At 45.1% G+C, this 17207-nt stretch overlaps 1 pseudogene across 20 annotated transcripts in view; it reads right to left on the minus strand.

Moving 5' to 3' along the window:
- LOC105480927 (protein FAM153B) overlaps positions 1 to 17207 on the minus strand; it is a 73232-nt pseudogene that overhangs the window by 30819 nt on the left and 25206 nt on the right. For 19 of the 20 annotated variants that reach the window (XR_011624425.1, XR_011624423.1, XR_011624419.1 and 16 more), the window contains 16 exons: positions 16628 to 16698; positions 16159 to 16189; positions 14443 to 14501; positions 13954 to 13978; positions 11865 to 11935; positions 11378 to 11402; positions 10661 to 10731; positions 10169 to 10193; positions 9454 to 9524; positions 8962 to 8986; positions 6704 to 6774; positions 5918 to 5948; positions 4218 to 4285; positions 3728 to 3752; positions 612 to 682; positions 124 to 148 (listed from right to left, as the gene is read on the minus strand). The product of XR_011624425.1 is annotated as a protein FAM153B, transcript variant X8 (transcript). The remainder of the gene's footprint in view (positions 1 to 123; positions 149 to 611; positions 683 to 3727; positions 3753 to 4217; positions 4286 to 5917; positions 5949 to 6703; positions 6775 to 8961; positions 8987 to 9453; positions 9525 to 10168; positions 10194 to 10660; positions 10732 to 11377; positions 11403 to 11864; positions 11936 to 13953; positions 13979 to 14442; positions 14502 to 16158; positions 16190 to 16627; positions 16699 to 17207) is intronic. The other variant, XR_011624426.1, reaches the window with a different exon arrangement.

The raw sequence follows: 17207 nt of genomic DNA on the forward strand, positions 1-17207 counted from the left end.
TTAGTTGCAGCAAACCACCATGACACATTTATACCTATGTAACAAACCTGCACGTTCTACACATGCATCCCAGAATTTCAAGCAAACTAAAAACAATAAAAAAATTAAACCCACAATGCATACCTTCTGCCTCAAAGTGTACTCTTTTCTGCAATTAGAAGAAATAAAAACATGATGAGAGTCAGACCACACTGTGTCCTCTGTGCACAGGTCTTTTCTGCATTGTTGACATGAGAAAACCCAATGGAAATAGTGAAAATAGTCAACATGAGGGTCCCCAAATAAAGCCTAGAGGACATGTGGAAAGGCACAAGTTTTCTGTGCCTGATTTTCAAGTTTATTTTCGCTGCATGTTCACCATTATTTTCAAGAAGAAAGCACTTCTACTATGGCAAATGCTCACCGCCGTAGAATTTTTAAGTGAACCTGTCATCTATAAATGTCATCTTGAATTCATTCTTGCTGGTAATAAACTCACTTTACAGCTGCCCACCAAGACACTCTGTAAGTCATCTATAATGTACATGGTAAGATCACCGTCTCTTATCTCAATTTATATAGAAACGAAGACAAATAAAATTCCCACCTCAGACAAACCAAAAACACTTTACCTTCAATGAGTAAGGGAAGCTCTCAGATGGTACCTTGAGCAGACGCTCGAACAACAAGCCTTCGTCGCTCTCTAGGAAACACAGAGTCGTTGTCAGCACATTGGATGCGCTGAAGGAATCCGTCAGGCAGATTCGGGCGCTAAAAACACGGGGCTGGCCCATGTAGACAAGGGGGGTTAACTGCAAAAACGGACCTCCTGCCAGAACATCCTCCTTGGTGATGAAGAAAGGTCAGTGAGACCATCATGAAAGCCATGGAAGACAGAGCCTTGGCAGCACACACAGGCACTGCCGATGCCATGAGAGTGTCTCATCCTTCCCCTATGCATTTTGAGGCCTGGGAAATTTCCACTTTTCTGGTGAAATGTGACAATGCTATTCATCTTTCCTGGGTCTACATATGCTTCTCTTGCATTTTCCATCCATTTTGTTGAACTTCTGACATAGTTTTCGTAAAACATACAAAATGTATTATTGTAATCATTCAGTGCACACTTCAGGAGAAGACACGAGCAGAACCGCAGGAGCAGAGAAGAGAAAACCTCACTGTTTGAGGAGCCCACGCTCTTCTCCCCTGACCCTGGATTACAACCCACCCAGGCACCTGGGTAAGTGTGGGAACCCACAGACTATAGAAAATGAGCAGAAAGCCTTTGCACACTTGTGCTAGATCTCACAACAGGAATGCAGGCATCAGAACATCACGGGGCCTAACATTGGCTGCCCAGGGCTGAGCTCTGGGCTGAGAAAGAATGAGGAGGACACAGTCCCTGCCCTCCCGGTGACCAGCCATGGCCAGGATTCCTCCACCTATGAGTAGGAGACTACAGACTTTGGAACTGATGATTGCAAGTCTGTCTCAGAGAAACAGAGAAACTGATCTCCTATGGGTCACACGGGAAAGCTGCGAGGACCACCTAAACTCCAGAGCAGCCCCTCTCCCTTTGCTGAGCTCAGCTGCCTTAGAGCAGGGTCCCCTCCTCACCTCCTGTGACACTAGCATTGGGCAGCTGCCCTGCCTGGGAGCTGAGGCTCCCTCCAGTAAAACGGAACTCTGGGCCAGGCCACTCTGGGCCAATAGCAGCTACACAAAGACCAGCTGTCTGGCGACTCCCAGGAGCTGATTGTTCCAGCCACAGGGAGATCGAGCGTGGCAACTACTCCGTGTCTGACCTGACCCTCCAGTCCGTCCCTGCTGATCATGTTCTCTCTGGGCTAAGTTGAACATTTCAGGCACTCACTCCTATTCTCTGTCTCTCACTAATTCCTGGTGGTGCCTTTGCCATCAATACACAGGGAGATGGAGAAGACAAGAAACAAGAAAGTAGCACCTCTGTCCAGGATTTTAGGAAGATGGGCAATGTTCAGGCCAGCCATGAAGTCAGAGCTCAACTCCTCCTTCAGATGAGGCGTGAATGTTTCGCCCGCACCCAGGTGATGATGTGGAACTGACTCTGCTGATGCTGCACCTCGGCTTCCCCATGGCTCTGCTGCCCTCATGCCTTCCTTCTGCTCCTCCAAATCATGTTCCTCTGCAGGCCCAGGCCAAGGCTGTACCTGCTCTCTCTCTCATAGAGCCCACTGGGCAGCTGTCTGTGAATTCTTAGAACCTCAACGTGGGTAACACTGATTTGTACCTTGAATCACTTAGCAGAAAGCCCTCTGAGTAGCCACAGAAAACTATATTCGAGACAATAAAGATGATTAGGGAATTGGATTATGAGGACACAGTTTCTGAGGTTAGTGAGGGACGTTTTAAAATCACAACAGCCTGATTGTTTTAAAATGTGGGATAAGTATTGATACCTACAGAGCAATCAAATTTGATTTATACACAGTAAGTTTCCACCAAATGCATACTCCAAGAAAAACTCAAGCTATAATTTGGTTCCATTTATATTCCGATTCACCAAAACCAGCTGCATTCAATTTTTTTTTTTTTTTTTTCAAAAGCCTTCAGGAGCACACAACCAACCTTTGTCAACAGTCGGTTCAATGGGGACATCATGGAGCCTCTGCGGTACCACAGCCGAGTTTGTTTTTCCCCATCTGTAATGCATGAGCCACCCTCCATCCTGCTAGGAAGGCAAGTGCTCATCCTGCCTCTCAGACCCTAGGGCAAACCCCTTGGTTCTCTTTACATGTTGCTGTTTCTGAGCCGAGGACACAGAAACCATGACTAGGCTGAGGGATACAAGGTGGAAACTCTACATGACCCTGGCATTATCTATTCTGAACCACGTTATCTGATGGTCAATATGAGGCCTCAATGGAGAAAATTGGGGTGATTTCACCCCAACCCCACCTGCAGCCTCCTCTCTTCTCAGTTTCCCAGCAGAACTGGCTGTAGCACGAGGCTGCACCAGGCTGTAAATGCACAGGAAGGAGCCCCTCCTCCCTCTCAAGATGGGTCGTGGAGGGTCACTTCTGAGGGCTTTGGTAGAAGAGGCTTATAAAGGAGGGAAGGGGCTAGAGTGAGGTGTCATGACCTCTCCACTGGCAGGAGGAAACAGAAAGGCCTGTGAAGAGGTGAGGTTTATTAGAAAATAAAGTATAGCAGGGAATTCTGAAGGAAAAAATAAAATGAGCAGAGATCCTGACACAGCTCTGTTCTATTGGTGCCCAGTGAGAAGTTCCTGGGTGTGGACAGGATTTCTTTTAGTTTAATTAAAGTGTCCTGTGCATGAAATAAACTGCACACACTGGAAGCTTACAAGCTGATTTTTTCATGTGCCTGTAATAGGACCACAACGGTGACGGAAATCTCTGTTGAGAATGTGGACACTAGTAAATCTGGGGATATGTGGTATGGAAACCCAAACACACACACCCAGACACACTGACCGTGGCACCGCATGAATTCACAAAAGACATGAGCAGGCCCCGTGCACAGGATCCCACCCCACCTTCAGGGATCGCAGTTGCTTCCAGGGGCTGCAGAATGTGGCCACTGTTTCTTATCTAGAAAAATCATTTCTCCCATCACAGCCTAGGTCCTCATTCATGAGAGGACGCTCAGCTCTGGCTGCCTGTCTACGGGAAAGCCAGCGAGGCAGTGGCACATTCCTCATCATCTGGGTGACTCACCAGCATGAGAGGGGCTCCGCAATACATACCCTCCGGTGGAACTCGCGACGATTTCTGTAATGACAGCAAATAAATTGCTATGAGCATCAGACCATGCTGTGTCCTGTGAGCACAGGACTTTTCTTTGCTTAGTGACATTAGAAATCAAGATGAAAACCAGAGTTCAAAGGAACCCCAAAGAACAGAGCAAATCGACTCATACTAAAGACACAAATTTTTCTCAGAGGGTGTTTCCTGTCAAGTCTATGTTGGTTGGCAAGTAAGTAATTTTGCTCCAAAGAGAGAACAAAATTGGTAAGGCAAAAGCTCACTGCCCCACAATGTGTAGCTGGTGCTGTCATTTTCTCCCACTGTCTTAATTCAAGACTCAGTGGGGAAGAGACTCTCAAAATTCTCCCCAAGGACATTGTATAACTAATCTAAGATATATGTTGTGAAATTCTGGTATCTTAATTTAATCCAAATAAGGTAAAACTAAGAAAGCAACAGTTTTTCTCAGAGAAATCCAGGTGGCCTGACCTTCACATCCTCTGGGTCCTCCTCCTCTCCCTCGTCACTGGACAGCTCCTGTAGTGTATCAGTCAGAACTAGGAGGATACAGAGTGACCGTCAGCACCGTGGTGGTGTTGCTCATGAACAATTCAGTAACATTGCTTAAGGTGGGTGTTGTGGGAGGGTAGCAGGCATAGAAGAGACGCAGGGAAGAAAGGGAATCAGGGCCTTTGGGTTTCTACCTACAGGCCACCTCGTAAACATGAAATAGCCAGTCTCAAACAGGACACACCACGCAGTGCAGGCTGTGTTTCCCTGGCAGCCTCTTAGGGCTCCTCCTTCCTAATCACACCTGAGCTAACTTGTCTTCTTATTGATCCCTGCCAAAGTCATTTCCTCCTGAAATCCACATGTGCTGCTGCTCTGTATATCATCCCTTCTAGAATATTAAAGTGTGTAAGAAGCAACCTTTCTTGTAAACGGAGATATAATTCTAGTCAAAGTTTGCATTACTTTCTGTTACAAGGCAAATAAACCAAGATTTGAAAATAATTATCCTGCCATTTTACGATGACCCCTACTTAGCATGTGATATTTGTCCTTCCACTCTTCCTTTTCAACACGATATGTGTGCACCACGGAGTGCACTGCTCCTCATGCTCACACTGACTGTAGCATTGCGACAGTCTGTCATGGGGAAAAGCAAGGGGGTGGGGGCGGGCACTGACCCTCTCCAGCCCAGCTCTGCAGGAGATTCCAGCAGGGAAAGTGGGTGCCAGGCTAACACCCAATTTGATCCTTGAGATTTTATTGGATGCTATGTCTTGGGATTGGGTTCCACTGAATTCCTAAGACTTGCAGTGATTATCTCATTAAATACAATAGAATATCCCAATGATTATTGTCTGCATTTGAACAGGAGCTGAGGAATGACCTCACTGCTGTAGATCAAAAGCCTGTGGACTCTGTGTGTTTTACATTAATGATCACACTGAAGCCCACTGTACAATGTACCTGCTCAAACCAACCCTGGGTGAGCTGAGCACTGACACCATCCAGTCATGATAGTGTTTGGAATCTGAATAGGTTTTCATTCTCTCACATGCACACACAAGTGCTGGAATAACTTGGCCTAGCAAGAAATTATACTAGGGCTTTGTGACAAATTCAGTGTAGTGGCTCATGGCATTAACCTTCCACTCATTCCTGACTTCACATGTGCCTCTTCCATTTAAAAGACCAAGAGCTTGGGAAATTCGTCTCTGCACCATGTCCATCTGAGGACTGGGGATAGTGAACTTATGTTCAGGTACAGCTGTGCTGGAGGATGAATGGGTTGATGTATGTAAACTGTGCAGTGGTGATGGAATTTTTCTTGAACATTGATCCTTGTGTTGTGCTTTGAACATTGGAGTATGTTTTCTGGGGAAATGCACACACACTCCCAAAGACATCCACAAGCATTCCATACACACTCTCTCCTCTGTCCCTCCCAAGTCTGAATTATCACCCCACCTTACATGACATTGCTGCTTCCAGGGATGACAGTACCATGGTTACAGTTGTTTACTGGACTCTTAGTATTTTTTGAAATCAACCTTCCCAAATCTAATTTCTGGCAGAAAGCTCAAACCAGACTGGCTCTTGAGCAAAATCAGGCAAAACAGTGCCACCTTTGCAACACTAACATTTTGAACGTAAACAAAGAGATGATCCCAGCTACGTACCTTTCGCCAGTGTGGCTGGGTCCACCTGCATCTAGAGAAAAACAAAACACTATGAGGGTCAGACCAGGCTGTGTCCTGTGTGCACAGGTCTTTTCTTCACTTGTTGATGTTAAAGAAAAAACAGATGGTAAATAGTGGTTGAGACAATGGCCCCGATATCTAGAAGAAATCTGTGGAAAAGCACAAGATTTTTGTGCAGGATTTTCAATTGTTTTTGTTTGACAATTCCAAATACTTCTCAAGAAGAAGGCATTTCTCTTGAGGAAAATGCCAGCCGACACACAGTTGTAAATGTGGATACCATGTGAAACCATTTTTAAGTGGATAATGAACTGTGACATTTGCCCACCAAGAAATTCTGTCAGTCACTTATAGTGTACGTGGTAAGATGTATACATCTTTTTTTTTTTTTTTCTGAGAGGCAGTCTCTCTCTGTCACCCAGGCTGGAGTGCCGTGGTGAGATCTCGGCTCACTACAAGCTCCGCCTCCTGGGTTCACTCCATTCTCCTGCCTCAGACTCCAGAGTAGCTGGGACTACAGGCGCCCTCCACCACGCCCAGGTAATTTTTTTTGTATTTTTAGTAGAGACGGGGTTTCACTGTGTTATCCTGGATGGTCTCAATCTCCTGCCTTCGTGATGCCCGCCTCGGCTTCCCAAAGTGTTGGGATTATAGGTGTGAGCCACCGCGACCGGCCGGTAAGACTTATACATCTTAACTCAGTTGAAACACAGAGAAACCGAGAGAAATACATTTTCCATTTTAGAGGAAGTAAGACGGCTTTACCATGTGAACCCTTGTGGCTTCCTCCGAGGATGTCTGCCCTGGCACATCCTCCTCCAGGTCTTCCAGGTCACCTAGGAAACAGAGTCACTATAAGCACATGAGCTCCACTGACTGAATCCCTCAGGTGGTCTCGGAGCTGTGGACCTGGGGCTGGCATGTGTGAAAGGTGTGTTCACAGCACAGACTCAGCTGCTGCCGGTCCATCCTCCATGGTGGAGAGGGAAGGCAAATGGTGAAGAAAGGCATCAGGAAGGTCACAGAAGACAGAGCCTTGGTCCTGTAGCTAAGGCAACATCTTCAACGTGAAATAACCCATCTCAACCAGGGCCCACCACACAGTGTTTCCCTGTAGCATCTCAGGGCTTCTCCTTCCTAATCTGACCTGAGCTAACTTGCCCTCCCTTCTCGATCCCCTTGAGGTCATTTCCCCCAAAGGACCCACATGTGCTGCTGCTGCTGTCCATCATCCCTCCTAAAATATTTCATACTGCATAAAAGCAACCTTTCTTCAAAAAAACTTAACTCTAGTCAAAAAATACTATGACTTCACTGAACCTTTGATTCAAAGACAACTAAACCAAGATTTGAAAATATTCAATTATCCTACCATTTAAAGAGAACACACACTTAGCTTATTTGTCCTTCCACTCTTCCTTTTCAACACAATGTATGTGTCCCCGGAGTCAGCTGCTGCTCATGCTCACACTGACTCCAGCACTAGGACAGCCCATCACGGGGGGCAGTAGGTGGGGGGCTAACGCTAACACTCTCCAAACTAGCTGTGCAGGAAGTCCCACCGAGGGGATGGACACCAGAAGAACACCCCGGTTCTTCCTTGAGTTCTTATTCTGCACTGTGTATTGGATGTGTGGGCTGAATTAGGGCACATGTACACTTGTGGCAATCATGTTATTAAACATAGTAGAATATGTCCCTGATTGTTGTCTGCTTTTTTTTTTTTTTTTTTTTAGATGAAATCTCACTCTGTTGCCCAGGCTAGAGTGCAGTGGCAGGATCTAGGCTCACTGCAACCTCTGTCTCCCAGGTTCAAGTGATTCTCCTGCCTCAGCCTCCTGGGTAGCTGGGATTACTGGCACCTGCTACCACACCCAGTTAATTTTTGTGTTTTTAGTAGAGACAGTGTTAGCCAGGCTGGTCTCAAACTCCTGACCTCAAGTGATTCACCTGCCTCGGCCGCCCAATGTATTGGGATTACAGGCATGAGACACCACACCCTGCCTATTCTCTGCTTTTAAACAGGAGCTGAGGAATAAACCGACCACTGAAGCAAAAGCCTGTGACCTCTCCATGCATGTTTCCCATTTCTGACCACACCCAAATCCACTGTAAAACATACCCATTCTAATCCTGGGTTATGCGACCATTAAGACCATTCTACGATGATAGACAGTGCATAGAATTTCTGTATGTATTGTACTTCCACATGCACACCTAGGTGCCCAAAGTCACTGCCAGGCTGATGAGTTATACAACGGCTGTGAGATCGATGCAGGACAGAAGTCCATAGAATCAACCTGCCAACCACTCCTGATTTCACATTTCCCTCCTCTACTGAGAAAGCCAAGACTTTGAGAAATTCATCTCTGCATAACCAGTAACTTAGGACTGAGGATATTAAACTTCAGACAGCTGTGGTGGAGAATCAATGGGTTGATTTATGTAAAGTGTTCAGGGTGATGGACTACTCTTTTTTTTTTTTTTTTTTTTTTAAAAAAAAATATAATCCTTGTGTGGTGCTTTGAACATGCACAAAAACTCTGAAAGACACTCACAATCACTGCCCGTAGACTCTCTCCTCCATACCTCCCAAACCTGATGCACACCACCCTTTCATGTAAGGGACACCACTTCCTGCAGAGACTACAGGAAGATGGTCACAATTCTGTCACAAAGTCTTACTGTTTTTCCATACCAAATTGCCTAAAACCTCATTTCTCTTAGGAAGCTCCAGAGAAATTCTCCACCAAACGCAGGGTAAAAAGTGCCACCTTTCTGAAAAACTAAGATATTTCCTTAGCAAAAAACTAATCCCTGGGGCATGAGGGGAAAGACGAGGGAGAGCATTAGAATAAATACCTAATGCCTGCGGGGCTAAAAACCTAGATGAGGGCTTGATAGGTGCAGCAAACCACTGTGACATATTTATACCTATGTAACAAACCTACACGTTCTACACATGCATCCCAGAATTTCAAGCAAAATAAAAACAATTAAAAAAGTAAACCCATAACACATACCTTCTTCCTCAAAGTGTACTCTTTTCTGCAATCAGGGAAAAGAAAAACATGATGAGAGTCAGACCACACTTTGTCCTGTGTGCACAGGTCTTTTCTGCATTGTTGACATTAGAAAACCCAATGGAAATAGTGAAAATAGTCAACACAAGGGTCTCAAAATAAAGCCTAGAGGACATGTGGAAAGGCACAAGATTTTTTTTGTGAATGATTTTCAAGTTTATCTTCATTGCATGTTCACCATTATTTTCAAGAAGAAAGCATTTCTCTATGGAAAATGCTTACTGTCAAAGAGTTTTTAAGTGAACCTGTCATCTATAAATGTCATCTTGAATTCATTCTTGCTGGTAATAAACTCTCACTTTACAGATGCCCACCAAGACACTCTGTAAGTCATCTATAATGTACATGGTAAGATTACAGTCTCTTATCTCAATTTATATAGAAACGAAGACAAATAAAATTCCCACCTCAGACAAACAACAAAGAGTTTACCTCAACAGAGTCTAAGAACCTCTCAGGTGGTATCTTGAGCAGACGCTCAAACAACAAGCCTTTGTCGCGCTCTAGGAAACAGAGTAATCGTCAGCACGTTGGGTGCAGTGAAGGAAACTGTCAGGCAGACTAAGGTGCTAAAAACACGGGGCTGGCACATGTAGACAAGGGGGGTGATGCACTACATTTTTTTTAAACCATTAATCCTTGTGCGGTGCTTTGGACATGCACAAAAACTCTCAAAGACACTCACAATCACTGCCCGTAGACTCTCTCCTCCATACCTCCCAAACCTGATGCACACCACCCTTTCATGTAAGGGACACCACTTCCTGCAGAGACTACAGGCAGATGGTCACAAACCTGTACCAAAGCCTTTCTGCTTTTTATACCAAACTGCCTAAAACCTCATTTCTCTTAGGAAGCCCCAGAGAAATTCTCCACCAAACACAGGTTAAAAAGTGCCACCTTTCTGAAAAACTAAGATATTTCCTTAGCAAAAAACTAATCCCTGGGGTATGAGGGGTGAGACGAGGGAGATCAGTAGAATAAATACCTAATGCATGCAGGGCTAAAAACCTAGATGAGGGGTTGATAGGTGCAGCAAACCACCATGACACATTTACCCCTATGTAAGAAACCTGCACATTCTACATATGCATCCCAGAATTTCAAGCAAAATAAAAATAAAAAAAAGTAAACCTACAACACATACCTTCTTCCTCAAAGTGTACTCTTTTCTGCAATCAGGGAAAAGAAAAACATGATGAGAGTCAGACCACACTTTGTCCTGTGTGCACAGGTCTTTTCTGCATTGTTGACGTTAGAAAACCCAATGGAAATAGTGAAAATAGTCAACACGAGGGCCCCAACATAAAGCCTAGAGGACACGTGGAAAGGCACAAGTTTTTTTTGTGAATGATTTTCAAGTTTATTCTTATTGCATGTTCACCACTATTTTCAAGAAGAAAGCACTTCCCCTGTGGAAAATGCTTACTGCCAAAGAGTTTTTAAGTGAACCTGTCATCTATAAATATCATCTTGAATTCATTCTTGCTGGTAATAAACTCTCACTTTACAAATGTCCACCAAGACATTCTGTAAGTCATCTATAATGTACATGGTAAGATCACCATCTCTTACCTCAATTTATATAGAAACCAAGAGAAATAAAATTCCCACCTCAGACAAACAACAAAGAGTTTACCTCAACAGAGTCTAATAACCTCTCAGATGGTATCTCGGGCAGACGTTCACACAACAAGCCTTTGTCACGCTCTAGGAAACAGAGTAATCGTCAGCACGTTGGGTGCACTGAAGGAATCCGTCACGCAGACTAGGGTGCTATAAACACGGGGCTGGCACATGTAGACAAGGGGGGTGATGCACTACATTTTTTTTTTAAACCATTAATCCTTGTGTGGTGCTTTGGACATGCACAAAAACTCTCAAAAACACTCACAATCACTGCCCGTAGACTCTCTCCTCCATACCTCCCAAACCTGATGCACACCACCCTTTCATGTAAGGGACACCACTTCCTGCAGAGACTACAGGCAGATGGTCACAAATCTGTACCAACGTCTTACTGTTTTTTATACCAAACTGCCTAAAATCTCATTTCTCTTAGGAAGCTCCAGAGAAATTCTCCACCAAACACAGGTTAAAAAGTGCCACCTTTCTGAAAAACTAAGATATTTCCTTAGCAAAAAACTAATCCCTGGGGTATGAGGGGTGAGACGAGGGAGATCAGTAGAATAAATACCTAACGCATGCAGGGCTAAAAACCTAGATGAGGGGTTGATAGGTGCAGCAAACCACCATGACACATTTACCCCTATGTAAGAAACCTGCACATTCTACATATGCATCCCAGAATTTCAAGCAAAATAAAAATAAAAAAAAGTAAACCTACAACACATACCTTCTTCCTCAAAGTGTACTCTTTTCTGCAATTAGAGAAAAGAAAAACATGATGAGAGTCAGACCACACTGTGTCCTGTGTGCACAGGTCTTTTCTGCATTGTTGACATGAGAAAACCCAATGGAAATAGTGAAAATAGTCAACAGAAGGGTCCCAAATTAAACCTAGAGGACATGTGGAAAGGCACAAGTTTTTTGTACATGATTTTCAAGTTTATTTTCACTGCATGTTCACCATTATTTTCAAGAAGAAAGCACTTCTACTATGGAAAATGCTTACCGCCGTAGAGTTTTTAAGTGAACCTGTCATCTATAAATGTCATCTTGAATTCATTCTTGCTGGTAATAAACTCACTTTACAGCTGCCCACCAAGACATTCTGTAAGTCATCTATAATGTACATGGTAAGATCACCATCTCTTATCTCAATTTATATAGAAACGAAGACAAATAAAATTCCCACCTCAGACAAACCAAAAACACTTTACCTTCAATGAGTAAGGGAAGCTCTCAGATGGTACCTTGAGCAGACGATCGCACAACAAGCCTTCGTCGCTCTCTAGGAAACACAGAGTCGTTGTCAGCACACTGGATGCGCTGAAGGAATCCGTCAGGCAGACTCGGGCGCTAAAAACACGGGGCTGGCACATGTAGACAAGGGGGGTTAACTGCAAAAACGGACCTCCTGCCAGAACATCCTCCTTGGTGATGAAGAAAGGTCAGTGAGACCATCACGAAAGCCATGGAAGACAGAGCCTTGGCAGCACACACAGGCACTGCCGATGCTGTGACAGTGTCTCTTCCTTCTCCCATGCATTTTGAGGCCTGGGAAATTTCCACTTTTCTGGTGAAATGTGACAATGTCATTTGTCTTTCCTGGGTCTACATATGCTTCTCCTGCACTTTCCATCCATTTTTTTGAACTTCCGACATAGTTTTCGTAAAACATACAAAATGTATTATTGTAATCATTCAGTGCACACTTCAGGAGAAGACACGAGCAGAACCGCAGGAGCAGAGAAGAGAAAACCTCACTGAGGAGCCCACGCTCTTCTCCCCTGACCCTGGATTACAACCCACCCAGGCACCTGGGTAAGTGTGGGAACCCACAGACTATAGAAAATGAGCAGAAAGCCTTTGCACACTTGTGCTAGATCTCACAACAGGAATGCAGGCATCAGAACATCACGGGGCCCAACATGGGCTGCCCAGGGCTGAGCTCTGGGCTGAGAAAGAATGAGGAGGACACAGTCCCTGCCCTCCCGGTGACCAGCCATGGCCAGGATTCCTCCACCTATGAGTAGGAGACTACAGACTTTGGGACTGATGATTGCAAGTCTGTCTCAGAGAAACAGAGAAACTGATCTCCTATGGGTCACACGGGAAAGCTGCAAGGACCACCTAAACTACAGAGCAGCCCCTCTCCCTTTTCTGAGCTCAGCCTGCCTTAGAGCAGGGTCCCCTCCTCACCTCCTGTGACACTAGCATTGGGCAGCTGCCCTCTCTGGGAGCTGAGGCTCCCTCCAGTAAAACGGAACTCTGGGCCAGGCCACTCTGGGCCAATAGCAGCTACACAAAGACCAGCTGTCCGGCGACTCCCAGGAGCTGATTGTTCCAGCCACAGGGAGATCGAGCGTGGCAACTACTCCGTGTCTGACCTGACCCTCCAGTCCGTCCCTGCTGATCATGTTCTCTCTGGGCTAAGTTGAACATTTCAGGCACTCACTCCTATTCTCTGTCTCTCACTAATTCCTGGTGGTGCCTTTGCCATCAATACACAGGGAGATGGAGAAGACAACAAACAAGAAAGTAGCGCCTCTGTCCAGGGTTTTAGGAAGATGGGCAATGTTCAGGCCAGCCACGAAGTCAGAGCTCAACTCCTCCTTCAGATGTGGCTTTGGTAGAAGAGGCTTGTAAAGCAGGGAAGGGGCTAGAGTGAGGTGTCATGACCTCTCCAAAGGCAGGAGGAAATAGAAAGGCCTGTGAAGAGGTGAGGTTTATTAGAAAATAAAGTATAGCAGTGAATTCTGAAGGAAAAAATAAAATGAGCAGAGATCCTGACACAGTTCTGTTCTATGGGTGCCCAGTGAAAATTTCCTGGGTGTGGACAGGATTTCCTTTAGGTTAATTAAAGTATCCTGTACATGAAATAAATTGCACACACTGGAAGCTTACAAGCTGATTTTTTCATGTGCCTGTAATAGGACCACAACGGTGACGGAAATCTCTGTTGAGAATGTGGACACTAGTAAATCTGGGGATATGTGGTATGGAAACCCAAACACACACACCCAGACACACTGACCGTGGCACCGCATGAATTCACAAAAGACATGAGCCGGCCCCGTGCACAGGATCCCACCCCACCTTCAGGGATGGCAGTTGCTTCCAGGGGCTGCAGAATGTGGCCACTGTTTCTTATCTAGAAAAATCATTTCTCCCATCACAGCCTAGGTCCTCATTCATGAGAGGACGCTCAGCTCCGGCTGCCTGTCTACGGGAAGGCCAGCGAGGCAGTGGCACATTCCTCATCATCTGGGTGACTCATCAGCATGAGAGTGGCTCCACAATACATACCCTCCGGTGGAACTCCCGACGATTTCTGTAATGACAGAAAGTAAATTGCTATGAGCATCAGACTATGCTGTGTCCTGTGAGCACAGGACTTTTCTTTGCTTAGTGACATTAGAAAACAAGATGGAAAACAGTGTTCAAAGGAACCCAAAGAAGAACAGAGCAAATTGAATCATACTAAAGACACAAATTTTTCTCAGAGCGTGTTTCCTCTCAAGCCTGTGTTGGTTGGCAAGTAAGTGATTTTGCTCCAAAGAGAGAACAAAATTGGTAAGGTAAAAGCTCACTGCCCCACAATGTGTGACTGATGCTGTCATTTTCTCCCAGTCTTAAATCAATCCTCAGTGGGGACAGACTCTCATAATTCTCCCCAAGGACATTCTGTCACTAATCTAAGATATACATGGTCAGATTCTCATATCTTAATTTAATCCAAATAAGATAAAGCTAAGAAAGCAACAGTTTTTCTCAGAGAAATCCTGGAGGCCTGACCTTCACATCCTCTGGGTCCTCCCCGTCTCGGTTGTCACTGGACGGCTCCTGATGTACATCTGTCGTCAGAACAAGGAGGATACAGAGTGACCGTCAGCACCGTGGTGGTGTTGCTCATGAACAATTCAGTAACATTGCTTAAGGTGGGTGTTGGGGGAGGGTAGCAGGCATAGGAGAGACGCAGGGAAGAAAGGGAATCAGGGCCTTTGGGTTTCTACCTACAGGCCACCTGGTAAACATGAAATAGCCAGTCTCAAACAGGACACACCACGCAGTGCAGGCTGTGTTTCCCTGGCAGCCTCTTAGGGCTCCTCCTTCCTAATTGGACCTGAGCTAACTTGTCTTCTTATTGATCCCTGCCAAAGTCATTTCCTCCTGAAATCCACATGTGCTGCTGCTCTGTATATCATCCTTCCTAGAAGATTTTGTACTGAACAAGAAGCAACCTTTCTTAAAAGCGGAGATTTATTTCTAGCCAAAAGATTTTATTACCAACTTTCTGTTACTAGGAAACAAACCAAGATTTGAAAATACTCAATCATCCTACCATTTAACGATGACCCCTACTTAGCATGTGATATTTGTCCTTCCACTCTTCCTTTTCAACACGATGTGTGTGCACCACGGAGTGCACTGCTCCTCATGCTCACACTGACTCCAGCACGGGGACAGCCTGTCATGGGGAGCAGCGAGGGGAGCGGGGAGCGGGCAGTGACTCTCTCCAGCCCAGCTCTGCAGGAGATTCCAGCAGGGAAAGTGGGTGCCAGGCTAACACCCAGGTTGATCCTTGAGATTTTATTGGATGCTATGTCTTGGGATTGGGTTGCACTGAATTTCTAAGACTTGCAGTGATTATCTCATTAAATACAATAGAATATCCCACTGATTATTGTTTGCATTTGAACAGGAGCTGAGGGATGATCTCACCGCTGTAGATCAAAAGCCTGTGGACTCTGTGTGTTTTACATTAATGATCACACTGAAGCCTACTGTACAATGTACCTGCTCAAACCAACCCTGGGTGAACTGAGCACTGACACCATCCAGTCATGATAGTGTTTGGGATCTGAATAGGTTTTCATTCTCCCACATGCACACACAAGTGCTGGAATAACTTGGCCTAGCAAGAAATTATACTAGGGCTTTGTGACAAATTCAGTGTAGTGGCTCATGGCATTAACCTTCCACTCATTCCCGACTTCACATGTGCCTCTTCCATTTAAAAGACCAAGAGCTTGGGAAATTCGTCTCTGCACCATGTTCATCTGAGGACTGGGGATAGTGAACTTATGTTCAGGTACAGCTGGGGTGGAGGATGAATGGGTTGATTTATGTAAACTGTGCAGTGGTGATGGAAATTTTCTTGAACATTGATCCTTGTGTTGTGCTTTGAACATGGGAGTATGTTTTCTGGGGAAATGTATACACACTCCCAAAGACATCCACAATTATTCCATATAGACTCTCTCCTCTATCCCTCCCAACCCTGATGTACCACCCCACCTTACATGACATTGCTGCTTCCAGGGATGACAGTACCATGGTTACAGTTGTTTACTGGACTCTTAGTAGTTTTTTAAACCAAACTTTCCAAATCTAATTTCTGGCAGAAAGCTCAAACCAGACTGGTTCTTGAGCAAAAGCAGGTGAAACAGTGTCATCTTTGTAACACTAAGATTTTGAACGTAAACAAAGAGATGATCCCAGAATACGTACCGTTCGCCAGTGTGGCTGGGTCCCCCCGCATCTAGAGAAAAACAAAACACTATAAGGGTCAGACCAGGCTGTGTCCTGTGTGCACAGGTCTTTTTTTCACTTGTTGATGTTAAAAAAAACAGATGGTAAATAGTGGTTGAGACAATGGCCCTGATATCTAGAAGACATTCGTGGAAAGGCACAAAATTTTTGGGCAAGGTTTTCCATTGTTTTTATTTGACAATTCCAAATACTTCTCAAGAAGAAGGCATTTCTCTAGAGGAAAATGCCTGCTGACACACAGTGTGTAAATGTGGATGCCATCTGAAACCATTTTTTAGTAGATAATGAACTCTGACATTTGCCCACCAAGAAATTCTGTCAGTCACCTATAATGTACACGGTTAAGATTTAGACATGTTAATTCAGTTGAAACGGAGAGAAACCAAGAGAAATAAAATTTCCATTTCAGAGGAAAAAAAGACTTTACCATGTGAACTCCTGTGGCTTCCTCAGAGGATGTCTGCCCTGGCATATGCTGCTGTAGGTGTTTCAGGTCACCTAGGAAACAGAGTCACTATAAACACATGAGATCCACTGAGTGAATTCCTCAGGTGGTCTTGGAGCTGTGGACACGGGGCTGGCGTGTGTGGAAAGGTGTGTTCACAGCACAGACTCAGCTGTTGCCGGTCCATCCTCCATGATGGAGAGTGAAGGCAAATGGTGAAGGAAGGCATCAAGAAGGCCACAGAAGACAGAGCCTTGGTCCTGCAGCTATGGCAACCTCTTCGACATAAATAACCCATCTGAAACAGGGCCCACCACACAGTGTTTCCCTGCAGCATCCAGGGCTCCTCCTTCCTAACCTGACCTGAGCTAACTTGCCCTCCCTTCTTGATCCCCTTGAGGTCATTTCCTCCCCAGGACCAACATGTCCTGCTGCTGTGTTTTTCAATTCTTCTAGATCTTTTTTTTTTTCTTTTTTGAGATGGAGTTTTGCTCTTTTTGCCCAGGCTGCAGTGTAATTGTGTGATCTCCACTCACTGCAACCTCCACTTCCCAGGTTCAAG

This window comes from Macaca nemestrina, chromosome 6 (assembly GCF_043159975.1).
Source record: "Macaca nemestrina isolate mMacNem1 chromosome 6, mMacNem.hap1, whole genome shotgun sequence".
NCBI classification, from domain to species: Eukaryota; Metazoa; Chordata; class Mammalia; order Primates; family Cercopithecidae; genus Macaca; species Macaca nemestrina.